Here is a 22,871-nt window from a genome sequence, read left to right on the forward strand (position 1 = left end):
TGATACACAAAGTAGCCTACTTCTGAAAAATGTGACGTACTTGGGTACATACTGCTGCTGTCTCTGCTGGTGAAGGAGAATGACCAACCCAGTGGCCTGTCACAGTCATATAATCAATACCTTGCCCAGTTCCGCTTGCCCACATATCTGTGGTTAAGTGTACAGTGGGTAGAATGTCATTTTGTAGCCCAAGAATTACATTTTTAAGAACTTTCTGGTAGAGGTGAGGAATAGCTTTTCAAGTAAAATGGGGTCGTCATGGAATTTGGTAATAGGGACAGAACACCTCAAGTAACTGTCTAAAACCAGCTGCATTAATAATGGACATTGGACACAGATGTAATACTAGCATAGTCCTTATGGCGTCTGTGATCCGCTTTGCGACTGGGTGACAGATTTCATACTTGCTTCCTCTTGCAAAGGATTGTTTAACTGTAAATAATTGGTTATGGGGATGTTGATGATGAAGGTGTTGGGTGGGATTAGATTGCAGGTGCTGGGATGTAGATGAGAGAAGGGAGGCAGATGATACTGGACTGCTTGTTGTTATTTTTTTTAACCTAAGTTTCTGATTTCCCCAACAGCTTCCCAAGAACTCGCTGGAAAATGACGTAACATGGATGAGGATCCTAGATGGTTAAGGTCCCTACCTCTACTGAGTGTGGCTTTAAAAACGCTAGAAATGGCTAGACAACTGTTGTCAGGATTTCTGTAAAAATAATTCCACACTTAAGAGGTGTATTTTTGGTCTTATGCCCAGGCATGACAATGGCCTTTTTCTTATCACTGGCAAGAATTGCAGCAATTTTTCTTTGAAAGTGTATGAAAATCATATTGTGACCTAGGAGGTTGGCAAAATTGAATGGAAATGACTGAAAATTAGTGTTAGTGAGGTTAATAATAATGTAGGTACAAAATAATACCTAAATTATGTTATTTTAGGACAAACAAATGTATTTTTTTTTACCAATAGCAAAACAAAACCAAACAAAACCAAAACCAAAACACGCAATGGCGGTTTGGCAAAACCAAAACACGACGGTAATCCAGATCCAAAACCAAAACACGGGGGTAAGTGGGCATCTCTAGTTCAATACGCGACTCTGACATTTCCGCTTTTAGGGCGGCAATGCACAGACCCGACGCACTATAATCTAATGTTAGGGTTAGGTTTACGGTTAGGGTTAGGATTAATGTTAACGTTAGCATCAAGCGCCAGGATAGTGCTACCTTTCTTTTCCTATTGGATTCTGCTGAAGCCTCTTTGGCTTTGCAATAGCTGTAAAGCACAACATTTCCTCCTTTCATGGCAGCTCTAGGAAAATGAGATTGCAGCAGAGGAATCACTTTGCCGGGGCTTCCATAGTAGTCCTGGCATGATGCATTCCAGCGGTACTTAAATATGCATTGCTGCGATTTGCAGTGATGCATATTTAGTGGCACCGGCAGGGCCGGATTAAGGGAATAGAGGCCCCTGGGCTAAGGGGGCTTCCATTCCTCCGTGAGGGCCCCCCCCCCCCGTGATCCGAGCTGCCCGCGCACCCCCCCCCGGCACTTACCTTGTCTCCGGCGCGCTGTACGCTCTTTACTGAGGAGATCTCGTGAGAGTAAGACTCACGAGATCTCCTCAGTAAGGAGACTACAGCGCGCCGGAGAAGGACCGCAGTGAAAGTGCTCAGCAGCACTGATCGCGCCGGGGGCGCCCCCGACCGATCAATACTGCTGCTGAGCACTTTCAAGGGCCCCCTGGATGCCATAGGCCCCTGGGCTGTAGCCCAGTTAGCCCTATGGTTAATCCAGCCCTGGGCACCGCATTGTAATGATGCATAGACCCCTATACCTGTCTGTGCTTACAGAGAAAGCAAGGGAGTTTTTTTGAAAAACACATTTCATTTATTATTTTTTGCAAACAAGATTGCTTTAACAGGATACGGTTTGAGCAATTTTGAACCATGTCTAAAAAAAACATTGCATGGGCAGCACAGTGGCCTAGTGGTTAGCACTTCTACCTCACAGCACTAGGGTAATGGGTTCAATTCCCGACCATAACCATATCTGTAAGGAGTGTGTATGTTCTTCCTTTGTTTGCGTGGGTTTCTTCCGGGTGCTCCGGTTTCCTTCCACACTCCAAAAACATACTGGTAGGTTAATTGGTTGCTATTAAAAAAAAAAAAAATTGACCCTAGTCTCTGTGTGTGTGTGTTTGTGTGTCAAAGTTAGGAAATTTAGACTGTAAGTTTCAATGGGGCAGGGACTGAAGTGAATGAGCTCTCTGTACAGCCATGCGGAATTAGTGGCGCTATATAAATAAATGATGATGATTGCAAGCCGCAGTGTAATACATTGAGTCATTTGTATGTTTTCCATGTCTTAAAACTCTAATTGTGGAATCAGATCTGGCAGTTTAAAATAATGAGGTTCGATGTGCGGTTTGACCTTTAGAAAATTGCCCGGTTTACAAAATAATACTGTGGTTTAGTGGAAAACATAATACTTTCCACTTAAGAAGTACACTCAATATACTAAACATACTGTATGTAATGTAGTGCATGCAAGCAATGCCCTATAATACTACTGTATATACATGATATACTACAGTGATGTTACTCTAAGTCAGTTACTTGTAATTGTCATTGTCTGTTATTACATGAAGCCACAGAACATTATCACATTATCAGTTGGGGGTGTGATACGATGTGCCAGATGTCTGCGTCATCTGTATACACTAAAGCTGGGTACACACTATAGGGTTTTTGTCCAATAATCGGCTCAACCAGCCGACATAGGACCGCTCGTTCAAAAGTCGGGTCAGTGTGTGGAGTGACACGATGGTCAAAAGTCTGCCCAAATGGACGATTGTTGCCTCATTTAGTTGGTCGTTCCGTTAAATATTTTTCGCTTCAATCTCGTTTCCGTTGTGTAGTGTGTATAAACTTCCGTCCGATCCACGACAATCCTCCGATACTTCCTCGACCTGGGGGGCGTGTGTATGTAAATTTGTGATGTCTGTCCCAGTCCCACATGGTGCGGTATCCGCACATCACAGGCGTGTGTTTTGTATAGATGTATATTGCACCTGTCTGGCTGCAGACCATCACACGTGTATAAAGCACATGTGTTATTACCCTTTGCATCTATGTTGGCAATCTATTCACATTTACCCTTTATACACTTTAACCTTTATGTACTATTAAAGGTATAAGGCAATATTAACCTTTATTAACTAATATTTGTAAAATACCATGAATAAACCACACAGTGTTCATGCAACAGTTTTATTGCAGGAAAAAAGTAATTTTTTTTTACTATATGACAGGTGAAAAAAAATAGTATTACACTTAAAAGTTGCTGACAGGACAGGTCTTGATGTCGCTTGGGTTTCTATCCCCTTTGATTTCTTTACCTACGAAACAAGGAAATAAAAAATGTTTACCGTTAAACTTCTATATCTTTATATATCTAACGCCAGAAATACTCTCATTTTCTCACCTTGCACACTATTCGAGATCAGTTTATGCTTTGGTCCCTGTGGCGCAATCGCAATAATAGCGGGCTTAACCTCCATATATTCTGGAAAACAGGGGCCATTTTGATTATTACAATGGTACAGGTATGTGCCCAAAGTATTTAGTTGTCTATACATGTTCACTGAAATACCTTCTTTCATATCTTTTTCTTTTTCAATTTTTTCTTGTTTGATAACAGGTGTTACATTAGTGGTATCAGTGGTATCTAATCAGGCCTTCTCACCGTTAATTCTTCGTTCTGACAAACAAAAAATCTATGTTACAAATTACATTGCTTCGTGTGAAACTAGAATGAATTAAAGTCCTTCAAACAGGTACACTACACGTGCTACTGACCTTTTCTAATGTCGTAGTCGTCCTGGTCCAGTACTTTGACCATCATCTCCACCTCTCTTGGGCTCATTGGATTTTCTCTTTGCTCTTCTTGAGTATCTCCATCCCCCACCTTAACTTTTTCAACATTTTTTGGCCCTTCCAGCACCATCTCTGACTCTGTCTCCGTCTCCATAGCTGCAACCCCCACTGACACCTTCTCCTCAACTGCAACACCCACTGACACTTTCTCCTCACTTGCCATCGTCTCACGCTCCTCAGCGCCAGACAGGTTCCTCTGTCATTTTATACACTCCGACATGGGCGTTCGTTTCTGCTGTGGACCAATCAGCGATGATGCCTGCAGAGAATGGAGCATTCCATTACATACGAAGGGATTTTATTATTAGGGAATAATCATTGCATTGCACTTTACCACTTAAATGTTTTTCTAAATTTTATGTATGGTAATAAACTTCTATTTTATAGGACTGAATGAAGAGACAGTGTTGCCTTCTCTTTTTATGCGGCTTTGGGTGTTAAGGTTAACCATAGTGAAAGCTCTGCCCCTTTATGCTAATGTCTTTGGTATATCGCTACATGCCCCGCAAATGATGCTTCAGTGTGTACGAAATTACAATCATTGCTCACGACAACATAGCTGTAAAAAGTTGCTAAAAGGACGTCCGCTCTTCCGTTTATCGTCTTAAACAAGGCTAGTGTGTATGCAATCCATGGACCGAGCGATCGGACCATCGATCGCATGTAAAATCAATTGGTATAAAAGGTTGGACAAAAACCCTGTAGTGTGTACCCAGCTTTAGGGGGGCAATTCAATTTCCGGCAATGTGGTATGCGGTCTTCTTTCATGTGTGCTACAGTACACTGGTCTTGGTATGGCTTTGTGACTGTTGGTACTTGTAGTTCCACTGCAGGCATGAAGTCACACCTGGAGCATTTGAAGAGTATGTGCCATTAAGTAGGACACTTTAAGGAATAATGAAATAAAAAGAGAACAGTACATGCAGATCTGCTTTTTCCCAGCAACTTCCAGAAGCCTCCAACAAGGAAAGAAAAAAATGAGGGTCGTACTGTGCTTTCAGTTAAGTACTCAAAGTGATAAAGTCATTTATAGGTAAAAGGAAATGAAACCAGGAGAACCTGTGGCCATTAGGAAGTGAAGGTATGATACCACGACTAAGTGTTGCCTATGCACTCAGGGCACTGCCAAATCGCACACTTTGTGGTATATTTACTTAACAGCGGGATTGAAAAAGTGGAGATGTTGCCTATAGCAACCAATCAGATTCTAGTTATCATTTATTTAGTACATTCTACAAAAATGACACCTAAAATCTGATTGGTTGCTATAGGCAACATCTCCACTTTTCAAACCCACAGTTTAGTAAATATACCCCTTTGTCTCCAAAAGTATGTCACTTGTGCAAAATGAATGACAAGAATTTAATGTACATTCTTCCACTAATATTATATTCTACATCATACTTGCCAACTCTCCCGGAAAGTCCGGGAGACTCGCGAAATTCTGGTCAGTCTCCCGGGCTCCCGCGAGAGCTGGCATTTCTCCCAGAAATTCTCCTGGCATCTCGGAATTCACAGAGAATCGCGTCATTTGACGCGATTCTCGGTGAATCACGCCCTTTTGTAGGGCGGGAGGGGGCAGGGGCGGCCAATTACGTCATTTTGGCCCCGCCACCCCCCCGTGACGCAAATTACGTTTTCGCAGGGGGCAGGGCCAAAATGACGCGATCGGCTGTGCCCCGTCCCCTCCCGTTCTCCAGTCACGCCCCCTCTCCTGGAAAAAAGTTTCCAGGATTAGGCAAGTATGTTCTACATTGTGATATACATGTTTACTCCACCTCTCTAGCAGGAATGTTTGTAATATGCAAAACATCTGGGACAGATTGTGACTAATACGAGTGGAACCGACAACAAGGACAAATGCTGACATTACCAATCCATGTGAGGGTGGTATTTCCATCAGCTCTGCAATGGTCACAGGTAAATGCCGGTCCCTCACCACTGTATGGCAGCTACTTAAGTAATCTGACTAGTAACTAGTGACATAGGGTAGTACAGTATATGGAATAACAGTGCAGTGTAGAGTAACTCTGGTTCATATGGGACAGAACACGTGATCCTTAGACATACTGAAAACTGCATTGATTGCATCTAACACCTAGTGCCTGCTTGTCAGTATGTTCAATATGCACACCTTCTGTAAGCATACAGGTTAATGATATATGCATAAGCTTGCGAGCAGGGTTCTCTTACCTCTTTGTCTGTATGTATTACCCAATATTGTTTTATTATTGTTTGTTCCTAATTGTAAAGTGCTACGGAATTTGCTGGCACTATATAAATAAATGGATGATGATATGCATGCATGCTATTGTCCAGTGTTTCAATCCATCTGTGCTGTAAAATGCACAGTGTGGAAGTTCTTAGTGTTTACCATAAAACCTTACATAAAACCAATAAAGACACGGACACCAGATTAACGTTGGAGTAAAATATTGTTTATTAACTAACTAATTTTAAACTAAAAAGGGGGCTAAAAGGCGGACGAGAGCAGGGCAGTCAGCAAACACAAAACAAATAACGGTGGAAAAGGTCAGACCATTGTACCACCAACCCAGGATAATACCTTATCTATTGGCCGGTGCGAAATATCTGTCCAACGGCAAGACTACACCCCCCATTTAACCGCCAGTAAAACTTTAAACATACTGGCCCAGAGTCCCATTCACTGGACCCAACACACGTGATGACAACACAATCCAAAGAGGGAGTAGTGACCTATGACAAGATAACCCAAGCACCATATGCAAACTTACCGACTGCACTGCTCTCCCACCTACAAGAAACCCAGAACAAAACCTAAATAACTGCCGGGAGGGAGGGAGGAATCCGGAAGCAGAGAGGGGGAAATGGTGGAGAACTTTCACATATATAAAACCAAACCACCCCCCCTCCTCTGCCCTATTGGTTAACTGATAGCAGAAGCCCATAGGCTAAACACGTAATCACTCACCCACGTGATTTTACCTGCGTTTAGGCTGAATGCCCCACTTCCCTTATATTCTGACATTAGTAGCAGAAAAGCACTTCAGACACAACTCATGATGAGTTTGAGGGAATGCAGAGAGAATGTCCCCACCTGCATTGTCCCTGCATTATCCCACATATCCACGGGAATGTCTTCTGCACTCACAGGGATAATAAAACCCTCTCTGCGATGTTCATCATCAGTTGAACTGAAGCATAGACCATACTTGCCAACTCTCCCTGAATGTCAGGGAGACTAACTGAAATAGGGGTGATCTCCCCCACTCCCTGAAGAGTCTGGCATTCTACCTGATGCTGAGTCAGTACAAGACGTGGTTGGCTTCGCCATCTGTGACATGATGACACAGTTCAGAAATTGTGTCCTATGTCCATGTATCGAGGTGGCCATTTTCATGGAGACCAAGATTTAATCAAAGACTGACAGGTAAGACAACATGACTTCAGTAATGGAGACAGAAATGTAAAAGACAGGCTGGCAATCCTTCCAATGCCCTATATAAGCACACAGGTTGCACAATACAATGAAATGTGGTTACACGTATACAGCCTTTATTTATTTACAAATATCCTCCACAGTAACCTGGAATTAGCTGGAAAAACTCGTCCGTCAGTTTCCATTATTAAAATCACACCCACAGAGCTCTGATCCAGCTCAACATAATACTCAACTCTGCAACAATTACATCTTTACCAATGTGACACCCATGCCTCAACTAGAAAGTCATCCCAATTTGTGGTCATTAATCATTCCTTTGCAGATTTCACTCGGAGCATAAAATAGTCATTGTATTATAATTGTGATGTTTAATTACTAGGAAATATAACAAAAGGTACAGGTTCAGTACTAATGTAAGCATCCGAACATGTGGAAATAAGTTACTCAAGTTGTAAAATAAACACTATATGCAGGTAATTTAAAGAATATGTCCAGTTACCCTGGACGTTTTTCCATATGCATAATAGACCCAATGCATCTATTTTGTCAATATAATTCTCCATATTTAAAGAACTCCAACTTATTTTTTCCTGATAACTTATATTTTTCTAACCTGGAAATTATAGGAAACCTATTATTAAGTAAATTAATAAGGAAACCTGAGAGATGTATATCTGACTATATATATATAAATATATATATATTGTGGCAAGAGCCCGCTACTGCAGAAGCACATGCGTACAACGTCTTCCTTTTTATGGTTCTTTATTGTCAGGATGGTAATAAGGTTTTGACACCGTATACTTGCACAGCAATTATGGAGACCCTCAACGCTTACTATACATAGTCCAGCTCTCTGTCCAGATCAGCCAGCTAGCCCAGCAATGATCTCCCTGAACAATGAAACAAGCAGGGTTTTATACCTGACACTCCTCCTCAGTGCCGTAACTAGACATTTTGGTGCCCTGGGCGAGACTGGGCACCGGCACCCCCCATCTAAGTGGGAGTGGCATTTGACAAGTGGGTGTGGCCAACCTAATGTGGGTGTTGCTAGCACTTTACTGAAAGAATTTGTATTATATATTTATATATATGTACACACACACACATGTGCATTTTTAATTCTTTGCAAAACATTTTTACTTTATTAATTTGTCCTTTATGGGGGGGAAATATATTTTTATTTGTACTCCTATTGCAATAGTATGTATTAATATAGGACTAAGTGATAATAAAGCAGTTACCACCAGCGATATTCACAGCCCATCATTCGCAAAGGCTTCCCTATTCCTTGGCATGGGGAAGTCTATTCAACGAGTATTATGACACTAATGCCATGACACCTGTTCTGTTAATAGACCAAAAGCATAAAAAAATGCTTTATTCATAGAATAAATCTTCAGATATGAGCAACTCAAAACAATTAGGTAAGAGTGCAATTTTGTACCTTTGGGACGAAAAATTGCTTTCACCTTTAAATGAGGCCAGATATGTTCCTCTACTGCATCTCCGCTCTACCAATTGTTTCCCGGTACTTTACACAAATCAATTCAAAATACTTCTATTAATATACAAAGACATAACAAAACTAGCTCAACATATATCTCTTTAATTCCCTCAAAATATTATTGTTTTATTGCTGTATCTGTTTTTAAGCAATGATAAATTCTCTGTCTGATTTTACTATCTCCCTAAGCTATATACAGGACATGTTCAGCTTCAAGACAGGATGAGGTTTACATAAAATACTTTTGTTGTAAATAGACTCACTTTTCTGTGTTTACCGCTGCTCTCTTCCCTTGTATGTAAAGGTGGTGGTGGCTGAGCCTTTTTAAAAAAACTGCTGAAGGTTTGTCTGCTATGGTTTAATGGAAGAGCAAGGTAAAAGACTCCTCGCTATGTGTTCCAATGTAAGCCTATATAAATATATATGTCCTTATGTAGATCACGCCCCTACCTTCAACTAGTAGAATCATGGGTTCCTTCGATCACTGTGTCCTCAAGTTCTAACAGATTTTTTCTTCAGCCTTTTACTGTCCTGCGTTCCGCCCGATACCTGCCTCCATGCCCAGAGGAGAGAGAAGTAACAATCCATTTCCGGCAATGCAGTGGAACGCATGTGTGTTCCAACAACAGGAAGTTCTGCATTTGAAACGCAAAAGCGTTCCAAATGCCGAGCTTCCTGCTTTCGGTGGAACGCACATGAGTTTCACTGCATTGCCGGAAATGGATTGTTACTTGTAGGGGAGCTGAATTAGAGCAGCGATTCCTCTGGGCACGGAGTCAGGTATCGGGCGGCTGCGCCCCCTTGGGCTTGCGCCCGGGGCGGTCGCACCGCCATCGTTACGGCTCTGCTCCTCCTACAGGCCTAGATTGATGGACAGGTGACACACCCACCTTCTCTTTAAAAGGAAACACCCATCCCTGGCTCTGTTTGCTGAGAGGAAGCAGCTTTTAAATCATGTAAGTAAACCAATTTTAAACTACACATATGTTTTTACCTGGTTTAATCTCCACCTAGGTACATAACTGTGCCAATGTTTTACTCTACTTCCCTGCTTTCTCTGCATATTGCCAGCTAAATGCCTCCTTTTGTTACAATATATATATATAAATTAGATTGTAGACTTCATATAATATAGCTGTGACCGCTGTGACATCATATAATATAGCTGTGACCACCATGCTTTCAGTGATACTAATTATTTAAGTACTATCCACTGGGTTGGTCAATACATAATCAGTCTGAAGCGGCCAGCTAGAGAAATAACAATATTGACAGCATATCTGGCGGGACATGAACTCGACACCTGCTATCACGCTAAACGCATATGATAACAATAGTGTTATCAGTGATTCTCCGAATTCCTCATGTAGCACTTTGAACTCTAACTACTGCAAACTAGCCATCCAATCCTTTGAAAGCAAATTGCTTTAAGATCTTACAATACATTCTGAGTCTAATATTGCAGTAGGTCCTCCGCCTAAGACTCCTTCTAAATTGATTTCAGATGCATTACCTTTCTCTCAAGATCAAAACAAAACTCTATATTCAACACCACAATTCAAACCAGGCAATATTATAAGTACCTCAAACACAGGGGACACACACAATGTTTTGTCCAATCCAATCAATCAGATTAGTTATTTTTTAGGCCTGGGCCCGAGGTTTCTGGGGCTAGACCAGGTACCCATGAAGTCACCAACACTAAAAAGGAAATCAGAACAGTTAGACGAGGCAGAAGGGGAGGTCATGGACGCAATACCAAAACCAAAGAAAAAAACATCTCCCCTATAGGTATCTTTAATTTGAGTACACACACCCTTACACCTCATGAGACGAGTGTCTTAAACAAAGGTCTCAAGTTTGCCCCGTCTAACAAATTCAACAAATTTGAAACCTTTTTAGACATTCACAAATATGTGAGGAAATTAACTTTAAAGAGATATTTCGCGAAAACCCCATTAGAAGCATCTATTAGACAGAATCCAGATCTATATAAACATACGGATTTGAAACCACCATCTCAGTTTTATCCTAAACAGTCTAAAAGCAAAGAAATCAATGCATTCGAGACACTAGTTCTGTCAGATCTCGACAAACTAAATAACAAAAAAAGTTCGTATCCACACATGAATCTTACTAATGAAGAAATTAAGGCTGTGAAAGATTTACAAAATCTAGATGAAGTGGTGATTAAGCCGGCTGACAAGGGGGGGGGGGGGTATTGTACTCTTAAAAAGAACAGATTACTTAGCCGAAATGGACCGCTTATTGTCGGACACAGACACTTATCAACGTCTAGACACCGACCCTACAACAATATTTTCGATAACGCTTAGGGACATACTCAAAGAAGGCCTAGACAAGGGTATTATCAATCTCAATGAATTCAATTATATTCATAACAAACATCCCATCATCCCTGTAATTTATTATCTCCCAAAAATTCATAAAAATTTGACCAAACCTCCAGGAAGACCGATAATATCAGGGGTCGGTTCAATTACGGCCAATTTATCACATTACATAGATATGTATCTGCAGCCGTATGTAAAAACACAAGCAGCCTATCTGCAAGACACAACACATGTTCTAAAACTTCTTGAGACCATCATATGGGACAAGAATTATTGGCTAATAACATGTGACGTCTCATCACTATATACGATCATCAGACACACGTTAGGATTAGAAAGTACCAGATTCTTTTTAGAATTGGATCCCAGTCTTACCAAAAAACAAGTAAACATTATTTTGTCCAACATTGAGTTTATTTTAACTCACAATTATTTTTGGTATGAAGGGGATTACTACCTGCAAAAACAAGAAACGGCCATGGGTACCAGGTTCGCACCCAGTTACGCAAATCTATATATGAGCTTCTGGGAGAATAGATTCATTTGGTATCAGCATAGCTGGAGTGCGAACATGGTACTGTGGAAGCGTTATATCGATGATATTTTAAACATTTGGGAAGGTACAAAATCCTCTTTACTCCATTTTTTTTACATATATTAACGATAATGAATACGGGTAAAAATTTGTGCCCAACTGTAGCCAACTATCGATACAGTTCCTAGACCTTGAGATTTATGTTAGAGAGAATAAAATCATGACCAAGACATACCGGAAAGCGGATGATGTCAATAGCTTTATACTGGCAGATAGTAACCATCACCCCAATTGGCTACGCAGTATACCACTAAGTCAATTCACTTGGGTGAGACGCAACTGTACAGACATAGAGGATTATATCCTCCAGGGAGAGGAGATGGAACAACAATTTCTTGACAAAAAGTACGATCCCGATCTGGTGGGACAGGCTTTGAATAAACCCAAGAATACCGATAGGGACCAGCTGCTTAAATATAAAAAGAAAAATGGAAACACAGGGTTAACAAAATCTTCCCTACCACATAAAGAGAGGGTCTATTTTGTGTCCAATTACTCACAGGAATCAGATAAAATCAGAAAGATTATTTAGAGGCATTGGCACATACTAAAGCAGGACGACATACTTGGTTCTATGTTACCTGATAAACCTCACATGGTTTTCAAGAAAGCTCCTGATCTCAAACGGACACTGACATCTAGCTATATTCCCAAAAATTCCATCACAACAAACAACTGGTTACGTAATAATAAGAAGGGTTTTTACTAATGTGGACAGTGCTCTAACTGCACCAGATTATGATGTAGAAGCACTAAGCCACTTTTAGAATATCGATCTATGGTTAATGGGAAAACGTACAAGATTCAGGAATTCATTACTTGCACCAGTAATAATGTTATCTATTTACTACACTGCAACTGCATAAGCAGTATGTAGGGAGAACCATCAGACAGTTAAAATAAAGAATTAGAGAACACCTTAGGAATATTAAGATAGGGTTTGATAAACATCATGTTTCAAAACATTTTAAAGATACACATACTTGTGAATATGATGGTATGACCTTCATGGGAATCAAGAAGGTTACTAGTAATTGGAGAGGAGGTAACCTTATGCAATATTTGAACAAAGAGGAAACTAAGGCTATCTATCACCTCAAAACACTAGCCCCGCTAGGCCTTAACATTGAGTTTGATTTGTCGTTATTAGACCCTAAGTCACTGTACATATCGAAGATAGATCATGAACTCTACACTATGGTGACTGACATTGTTGACGGATTATTTTAGGAGGTGAGGACGATGTACCTACAGTCATACCTCTCTGGTTATGCCCAATCTCAACTGAACTTGGAAGCGAAGCAGAGAGGGCCAGGTAAGTAGCAGGATAGGGCACTACCTGTGAATACCTGGTACTGTAAGTCCTGTTTCTCTAACCCTGACATATCCCTGTTTTCTAAGTGCACCCCTAGAGGATCCAATATGTACAAGTGTCTTAATGGGCTTGCTGTGCTTGTACCTGTTTATATTGAGAATAATATCTCATTTATCAAAACTATAGATCTGATTTTTGGATTCGAATACTGCCTATAGGGGAGTAACGTTTTCTGTCCATATAAGTATCAGGTTTCCTCTGCTTACACAAACACCTTATCTTAACAATCGGCGTATGTTTTTTTAAAAAAGATATATGGTATATATTAATGAATTAAACAATGGCCATTTTGCAATACACAATAGATTTCATATTGTTAGATGTAATTTGGTATGAATATTGCCTCCTGTTATATCATCATTATACCTATACTTATATATATTTAAACCATTTCTTTTTTGGTGTACATAGACCACTGTAACTTGTACTTATTATCACTTTACATCCTGCCGCTACGTAGTATTTAATATGAACACCAGGTACTTATGATCACTTTACATCCAGCCGCTATGGAGGACTTAATATGGTCACCGGGATATCTAACAACCAATCACTACAGGTCACTTTCTACTTAAACCTCTCATACACGAACGTTCATTTAAACCCTTGAGAAAGTCCTGTATAGGACGAAACACGTTGGGAGCCCGCCTACCATCCTTACCATCCTTCATTGACCAATAGCGATTACAGGAAGTGACGTCACTCTCGGACGTGCGTTTGCGCTTCACCAGTGAAACGCATTATCAGCTCTCCGACAGTAGCGGCATGATCTCCCACTACTGTCGTCCCTGCTCGGATCTCCCTCAGATTCGTTAGTTCATCTATGGGACGGACACATTACCTGGAATATAAGGCAATCTCCGGACATATTGTCTCGCACGTAAATCGCAAGTATTAACTTTTATCCTGGTGCGACATCTGCATTTGTATTTTAACCTCACTTTTATGGAACAATAGGCTGGATTTTTATATACACCTGGCATACCCTTTAATCGCATGGGACATTCTCTATTTGGAATTAAGAGTTTGTCTTCCTCAATCTGTTCATCTACACTATTAACTGCCAATTTAGACCTGATTTGGTTCATACCATTTTATCAGGCCTGTTTATTACCAACCACAGTCTGTACCAGCAAATTTAGGAACAATTTTATCTATGATTGCATGCAATTTATTGTCTGTTTATTAATATAACTCTGTATGTGTCCTCATGATGAATGTATTTTAACCTAGAGATTTACCCTGACCATCCTTTTAAATTTGCATTTATGATGTATATTTATTCTATGTTTTGAATATTAAATCTGATTATTACCTTCAGATATCCACGTAGTACTGATATGTGATTCAACCAATAGGACTTATAGAACCATTTCAGAGATCTCCATTGATAGTGTGTGCACCATCTACCCTTTATATTTCACCAGTTGGTGTATTTAGGGAGTGATCTCTAGTTTTGTCTAGTCCTTACCCATATTATATATCCCTACCATATGAGCGCCCAGCATCTCTGTGTATATATATATATATATATATATATATATATATTGTAACAAAAGGAGGCATTTAGCTGGCAATATGCAGAGAAAGCAGGGAAGTAGAGTAAAACATTGGCACAGTTATGTCCCTAGGTGGAGATTAAACCAGGTAAAAACATATGTGTAGTTTAAAATTGGGTTACTTACATGATTTATAAGCTGCTTCCTCTCAGCAAACAGACAGGGTGGGTCTGATAGTCTAAACAGAGCCAGGGATGGGCGTTTCCTTTTAAAGAGAAGGTGGGTGTGTCGCCTGTCCATCAAGCTAGGCCTGTGGGAGGAGCGTCAGGTATAAAACCCTGCTTGTTTCATTGTTCAGGGAGATCAACGCTGGGCTAGCTGGCTGATCTGGACAGAGAGCTGGACTATGTATAGTAAGCGTTGAGGGTCTCCATAATTGCTGTGCAAGTATACGGTGTCAAAACATTATTACCATCCTGACAATAAAGAACCATAAAAAGGAAGAAGTTGTACGCGTGTGCTACTGCAGTAGCGGGCTATTGCCACAAGTGGTGTCAGGAGTGGGATGCTCCGGGAAGCAAGTTTCCGCTACCCAACCCGCGCAGACGTCAACATGGAGCAAGTACTGAGAACTCTCATAAATGTGGCCGCAGCGCAGCTACAGCAGCAAGCTCAGATGCTACAAGTCGCCGAGGCACAGGTGGAAAACACAATGCTCTTAAGAGAAGAGTTAAGCCAGGTGAGGCATGACAGAAATGAACCACCTGGTCCTGTTCTCCAGAAAATGTCACCAGATGATGAGGTAGAAGCATATCTGGTATCTTTCGAGAGACTTGCAAAAATGGCAAAATGGCCTCCTAAAGATTGGGCTGAGAGACTGGCGCCATATCTGACTGGTGAAGCTCAGTGAGCTTATATGGATCTAGATAAGGAACGGGCCTCTGATTATCTGTGTCTAAAGTCTGAGATATTGGCTCGCATTGGAGTTTCCGGGCCAGGCCGAGCCCAGCGCTATCACCAATGGCGCTATGATAAAGAAAAATCGTCAGAGCGCAAGTGGCTGAGCTTTCTAAAATTTTAAAGAAATGGCTGCAGCCTGAGGAGAATTCGCCTTCTTGGATTATTGAAGTTTTGGCGATAGATCACTGCATCCGGGGGCTGAACCGCGATTTGCAAAGGTGGGTTCTGCAATCAGACCCACAAACATATGAAGAGCTTGCCACTGTGGTAGAAAGGTTTTGTGCGCTACAGCAAATGACTAAAGAACCTACATTTGTGCCAAAGCCGCTGCCATGCCAAAAGCCAGGCTTGACAATCCTTGCCACAGGGCCCAATGGCAAAACTGCTACGGACAGAGGGCCAGGTGCAAAGCTGTCTAATCTGAAGTGTTTTGAATGTGGTGAGCCAGGCCACTTTAAGGCAGAGTGTCCTAAACTACAGGAACCCATGGACTGTTCTGTAGCACATATTGGACCTGCATTTCCAAACTGCTTTACCATGAGTCCCACATCAGGAAGTCCTTGTTTGTTCCGGGTGACTCTGCTAATCAACCAAAACCTTGTTCTGGCCTTGGTTGACTCGGGGAGTGAACTCTCATTGGTTTCCAGCTCTGCTTTACCCGAAACCATAACTTCTCGGTTGCCCAAAGTGAAAGTTCTTTGCGTACATGGCACAACAGAGGAGTATGAAAGAACAATACTACCAGTCACAATCAAAGACAAAACTGTTATGGTGGTAGCTGCCATAGCACCTAAACTCCCATATCCACTCATTTTAAGGCGAGACTTCCCACTGTTTAATGATGTCCTCGGTGAGCGGATCCGGCCGGACATGCCGGCAACTGATGCAACGGTCGGAAGCCCGGTCTTAAAGGAACCGCCTAAGAGTCTACAACATCTGGACATCGATCTTTGGGAACCGCCAAACCGGAATGCCACCCTGGGAGTCACAGCAGGAGTTCCAACTAGTCCAAACTAGCATTGGTCGGTGATGTCGCAGGTGAGCCCACCCCGCCTGTCAGTGAGGATACGGACTGGTCCGCAATACCAATTTTGTTTCCTTTGCAGGACTTTGCTCGAGACCAACTTAATGATGCCACTTTGGAACATGCCTTTAAAAGTGTGACTGAGGTAAATGGGGTAGCGAAAGCCACCCAGCCTGCAGAAGGTATACCATATTTTAGAGTTGCTAATGTACAGGGGGAAAAAGTAGAACAATTGATGGTTCCTCAGGTCCATGTAACCCTAGTGTTAAAAGCAGCACATACACATGTCTGTGGGGGACACCTAGGGGAGGATAAAACACGGGAACGAGTTCTGCTTAGGTTTTACTGGCTTGGTGTACACATGGCAGTGAAAAAGTATTGCCGGTCCTGTCCCATTTGTCAGAGAACCTGTCCCTAACCCATGTACAGAGCACCTCTCATTCCAATACCAATAGTACAAGTTCCCTTTGAACGGATAGCTATGGACCTTGTGGGGCCCCTGGAAAAATCCGCACGTGGGCACCAATATATACTAGTGGTGCTTGACTATGCAACCAGGTATCCAGAGGCAATTCCCCTACGAAACATAAAGTCCAGCACCAAAGCTAAAGAACTTGTATTGATGTTTACATGCTTGGGAATACCCAAAGAAATTCTCACAGACCAGGGTACTCCATTCATGTCTAAACTGATGAAGGACATGTGCCAGTTGCTAGGGGTCACGGCACTTCACACCTCTGTATACCATCCACAAACAGATGGCTTGGTGGAATGCTTTAACCGCACATTAAAGCACATGCTCAGGAAAGCAGTGGCTCAAGAGAAAAAAAAGGGGACACTCTTAATCCCTATTTGATGTTTGCCATCCATGAGGTACCTCAAGCTTCAACAGGGTTTAGCCCGGGGGTGTCTTGGATATGTTGAAAGAAGGGTGGGAGCAGCAAGGTCCCAGGGAGCCAAATCTGGTACAATTTGTGTCCCAAATGTATGAGAGGCTACGAAAGATAGAGCCCATTATGCATCAACATGTAAAAGAGGCTCAGGAAGGACAGAAGAAAAGTTATGACAAAAGTGCTGTTGTTCGATCTTTCAAGCCTGGGGACAAGGTCCTAGTCCTGGTTCCTACCCAGGAAAGCAAACTTTTCGCCCATTGGCAGGGTCCATATGAAGTTCTAGAGGATGTCGGTCCTGTCAATTACAGAGTCCACCAGTTAGGTAGGAGAAGGGAGGACAAATATATCATGTGAACCTCCTTAAACCCTGGCATGAGGAGGAAACCTCTCCTCAGGTAGTGAGTACTGCCATTGAAAAGTCTGAAGTGTCCGTAGAGCCAGCCTTGTCCCTTCAGCAGAGACAACAGACAGCAGAAATGATTCGCCGGAACAGGGATGTCTTCTCTTCCATTCCTGGGCGCACTACCTTAATCGAACACAACATTGTCACTGCACCAGCAGTCATTGTCAAGCAGAAGCCATATCGTATTCCAGAAGCCAGACGGGTGGACGTGAGAAAGGAGGTCGAGAAGATGCTCCAGGTAGATGTAATTAAAAAGTCCACTAGTGAATGGAATAGTCCCATTGTGCTTGTCCCAAAACCCAATGGGACAATTAGGTTCTGCAATGACTTTAGGCGCCTAAACAGTATGTCGCAGTTTGATGCCTATCCGATGCCACGTGTGGATGAACTAGTGGAAAATCTTGCTGTTAGCAATTATTTAACAACCCTTGATCTAAAGGGTTATTGGCAAGTTCCCCTGACTTCCAGGGCCAAGCCAAAGACTGCATTTTCCACCCCTGTGTAACAGATTCTGGATACTACTACTACTAATCTTGATTAGCGCTGGCTTACCTGAGGTGCGGAGTCTAACGATCTCCCCGGTGTTCGCCAAGAACCGCCGCAAGTCGGGGTGGGCTTCGCTGCCAGGAGTCGCAGGTCGTGGTCCTCAGGTTCGCCCCAAGATGTAGTACAGCGGAGTGGAGCGGAGGTAGCGGAGTCAGACAAGCCGGTTCGGTACACAGGAATGGAGTCAGGCAGAATCAGAAGGCAACTCGGAGTCAACAAGCCAGGTTCGGTACACGGGTCACAAGAACAGAAGAATGGTCAGCAAGCCGGGTCGGTACACAGGGATAGGAGAGCCAGGGTAGTCAAGCAGGAAGAGATCAGCACACAGGAAGACACAGGAGACTGGAAGACACAGCAATACACGAAGCACAGGAGCCAGGAACAGGTAAGTGTTGCTCTGACACTCAGCGAGTGTCAGAGTGAGGTTTTTATCCTGACAGGGATTCAAAATCCCCGACTCTATGTAGAGGTCATTTGACCGCCTCCGGGTGCGGTCACGCGGTCCTGGATGCGGAAGTGCGGCTTCCGGACTGAGCGGCGGGGATCAGGTAAGTCCGTTACAGTACCCCCTGCCATAAAGGTGGACTCCGAACACCTAATAGGGTTTCAAAGGAAATTTTTAATGAAAGGATTTAAGTAGACGGGGAGCATGCAGATCAATGGCTCTTACCCATGAGCGCTCCTCAGGGCCGTAACCCTTCCAATCCACCAAAAACTGTATGGCACCTTGAACTTTACGAGAATCTAGGATAGTTTTAATCTCGTATTCGACTTGATCCCGATCCACAACAGGATTAGGAGTTCTGGATGAGGTGGAGAATCTGTTGGTTACCATCGGTTTTAACAAGGAGACATGAAAGACATTGGGTATGCGTAAGGAGGGAGGCAGATTCAATCTAAAGGCTACGGGATTATTAATCTCAGAAATAGCGAATGGGCCAATGAACTTGGGAGCAAATTTTTTACTGGGAACCTTTAAACGAATGTTCTGGGTGGATAGCCATACCCTGTCACCGACTGAAAAACTTGGAGTCATTCTCCTCCTTTTATCGTAGAATTTTTTGGAACGAGTGGTTGATTTCTTCAAATTTATCTTGGTCTGTTCCCAAATAGCAGAGAAATTACGAAACAGAGAGTCCACTGCCGGAACTTCAGAAGATGAGATTTGAGAGAAGGTGGGTAGTCTAGGATGGCAGCCATAAAGAACAAAAAAGGGGGAGTTAGAGATGGCCTCATGGAAATGGTTGTTATGGGCAAACTCGACCCAAGGGAGAAGATCCACCCAATTATCTTGGTTACATGAGATAAATATTCTTAGAAATTTTTCTAATTCTTGGTTAGTTCTGGGGATGATATGCGAAAGAGAAGTCAAGCTTAATTCCGGACTTGTTGCAAAAAAAACGCCAACATTTTGATAAGAATTGTGATCCCCAATCGGACACAATATGTTGAGGACAGCCATGGAGGCAAAATATTTCTTTAATAAAAATATTGGCTAAGGAGGAGGAAGAAAGAGGGCCTTTAAGAGCAATAAAGTGAGCTGTTTTAGAGAAGCGATCCGTGACCACTAGCACCACAGTACAGGATTTGGAAGGAGGAAGATCCGTGATAAAATCCATGGAGATCTGTGAGCCAGGGTAGTCAAGCAGGCAGAGATCAGCACACAGGAAGACACAGAAGACTGGAAGACACAGCAATCCACGAAGCACAGGAGCCAGGAACAGGTAAGTGTTGCTCTGACACTCAGCGAGTGTCAGAGCGAGGTTTTTATCCTGACAGGGATTCAAAATCCCCGCCTCTAGGTTGAGGTCATGTGACCGCCTCCTGGTGCGGTCACGTGGTCCTGGATGCAGAAGTGCAGCTTCCGGACGGAGCGGCGGGGATCAGGTAAGTCCGTTACACCCCGATGGTCTCTATCAATATAAAGTCCTACCATTTAGGTTGCATGGGGCACCTGCCACCTTCCAAAGGGCTATGAATAAATTGCTACGACCTCACACAGCTTACGCAGCTGCTTACTTGGACGATAAAGTGATTTATACCCCAGACTGGGGATCACATTTAGCCAAAGTTGAGGCGGTCTTAGCTTCATTATGGTCCACAGGGCTAACAGCTAACCCAGAGAAATGTGACATAGCCATGAGAGAAGCCAAATATTTGGGGTACATTGTTGGTCGAGGGCATGTAAAACCCCAGCTAGACAAAGTGGAGGCAGTCAAAAAAATTGGACAAGACCAGAGAAAAAGTCACAGTTAAGAACCTTTTTAGGCTTAGTAGGTTACTACAGGCGGTTTGTAAGCCACTTCGCCACTAGAGCTACTCCACTTCCGGACATGTTAAAAAAAAGTTGTCCAGATAGATTAACCTGGTCTGACTCTGCAGAAACCGCCTGGTCTGATCTTCGGTTAGCTCTTTGTTCCTCTCCAGTTCTACAAGCACCAGATTTTACCCGGAGGTTCTTCCTCCAAACTGATGCTTCTGGTGTTGGCTTAGGTGCAGTCTTGTCACAGGAGAAGAATGGAGTAGAAAATCCTGTCCTGTACCTAAGTCGTAAGTTGCTTCCAAGGGAACAAAAATATGCCACTGTGGAGAAAGAATGTCTCGCCATAAAATGGGCTACAGAAGCTCTGCGCTATTATCTCCTAGGCAGAGAGTTTACCCTAATAACAGACCATGCACCATTAAGATGGATGCAGAACAACCGGGAGGTAAATGCCAAGGTAACCCGCTGGCTCTTGGCACTACAACCTTTCAAGTTCTCAGTAGAACATAGGCCTGGGATTCTACACAAAAATGCAGATGCGTTGTCACGAAAATATGCGCTCCTCGCGAAGTCCGCGTCCCCCTACTTGGAGACGCTAGGGGGAGGGATATGTAACAAAAGGAGGCATTTAGCTGGCAATATGCAGAGAAAGCAGGGAAGTAGAGTAAAACATTGGCACAGCTATGTACCTAGGTGGAGATTAAACCAGGTAAAAACATATGTGTAGTTTAAAATTGGTTTATTTACATGATTTAAAAGCTGCTTCCTCTCAGCAAACAGACAGGGTGGGTCTGATAGTCTAAACAGAGCCAGGAATGGGCGCTTCCTTTTAAGAGAAGGTGGGTGTGTCGCCTGTCCATCAAGCTAGGCCTGTGGGAGGAGTGTCAGGTATAAAACCCTGCTTGTTTTATTGTTCAGGGAGATCAACGCTGGGCTAGCTGGCTGATCTGGACAGAGAGCTGGACTATGTATAGTAAGCGTTGAGGGTCTCCATAATTGCTGTGCAAGTATACAGTGTCAAAACATTATTACCATCCTGACAATAAAGAACCATAAAAAGGAAGAAGCTGTACGCGTGTGCTTCTGCAGTAGCGGGCTCTTTCCACAATATATATATAAAATTAGATTATAGATTTCATATAATATAGCTGTGACCACTGTGACCTCATATAATATAGCAGTGACCACCATGACTTCATACAATATAACTGTGATACTAATGATTTAAGTACTTATTCACTGGATTGGTCAATACATAGACAGTCTGAAGCGGCCAGCTAGAGAAATTACAATGTTGACAGCAAATCTGGCGGTTCATCTACATCTTATGGTCTAAATAATGTTTCACCTCTCCAAGCGTAAGGAGACGCAAGTCACCAATAAGCAAAAAATCTATATACAGACATGTGTATATGTATCTTTGGAGTGTGCGCACAATATTGAAATTCATCTCTTGCGCAAAAATAGCGTACGCCGAACTCTACATGAGCATCTATATCTACAGAATTTGTGTGGTTTATATTTGGCGTTTGGATGAATAGGAAAGTCTCATATTGAGTTATTCATCTGCAACTCCCTTATGGCTTTGGCTCAGCTGGTTTAATTACATTTCCCAGGGTTTCGATTTGCTATTTGTAATTAGCATAACTTTCATTACATCACGCATCATCTTTTAGGAGTTATTAGGAGATACTGTGACTTATGTAATAATAACAAGGTGAGCTGTAACCCCTAGCAACCAGATATCAGCGCAGCATTGAAGTGTAGTCAGGTGATCTCTGGCTGGTTGCTATGGGTTACACACAAATGGTGCCTTTTGGACTATGCTATTAGATAAGTCAATTTTTGTGTTGATCACCACTGTGGCTGTTTGGTAGGATCATTACCTTTTTCTTACCCCCACACATAGATCACATTTTGAATCAAAAAAATATTGTTTTATTATTATTGCAGTACCGTGTTAGCCGGGAAAATCTATGTGATGTTAAATGCTTTCGTGTCAAAAAAGACTTATTATAAGACGTATTATAGGAGTGATACCTTTATTGGCTAACCAAAACAATTTTTTTATGAAATTTGCTAGCTTT

At 42.3% G+C, this 22,871-nt stretch overlaps 1 pseudogene; it reads left to right on the forward strand.

The window, feature by feature from the left end:
• The first annotated feature begins 13,067 nt into the window (after positions 1 to 13,067).
• LOC142136080 (5S ribosomal RNA) lies at positions 13,068 to 13,185 on the forward strand (annotated as a pseudogene).
• Positions 13,186 to 22,871: the final 9,686 nt, after the last annotated feature.

The sequence above is a fragment of the Mixophyes fleayi genome, chromosome 1 (assembly GCF_038048845.1).
Source record: "Mixophyes fleayi isolate aMixFle1 chromosome 1, aMixFle1.hap1, whole genome shotgun sequence".
Taxonomy (NCBI): domain Eukaryota; kingdom Metazoa; phylum Chordata; class Amphibia; order Anura; family Limnodynastidae; genus Mixophyes; species Mixophyes fleayi.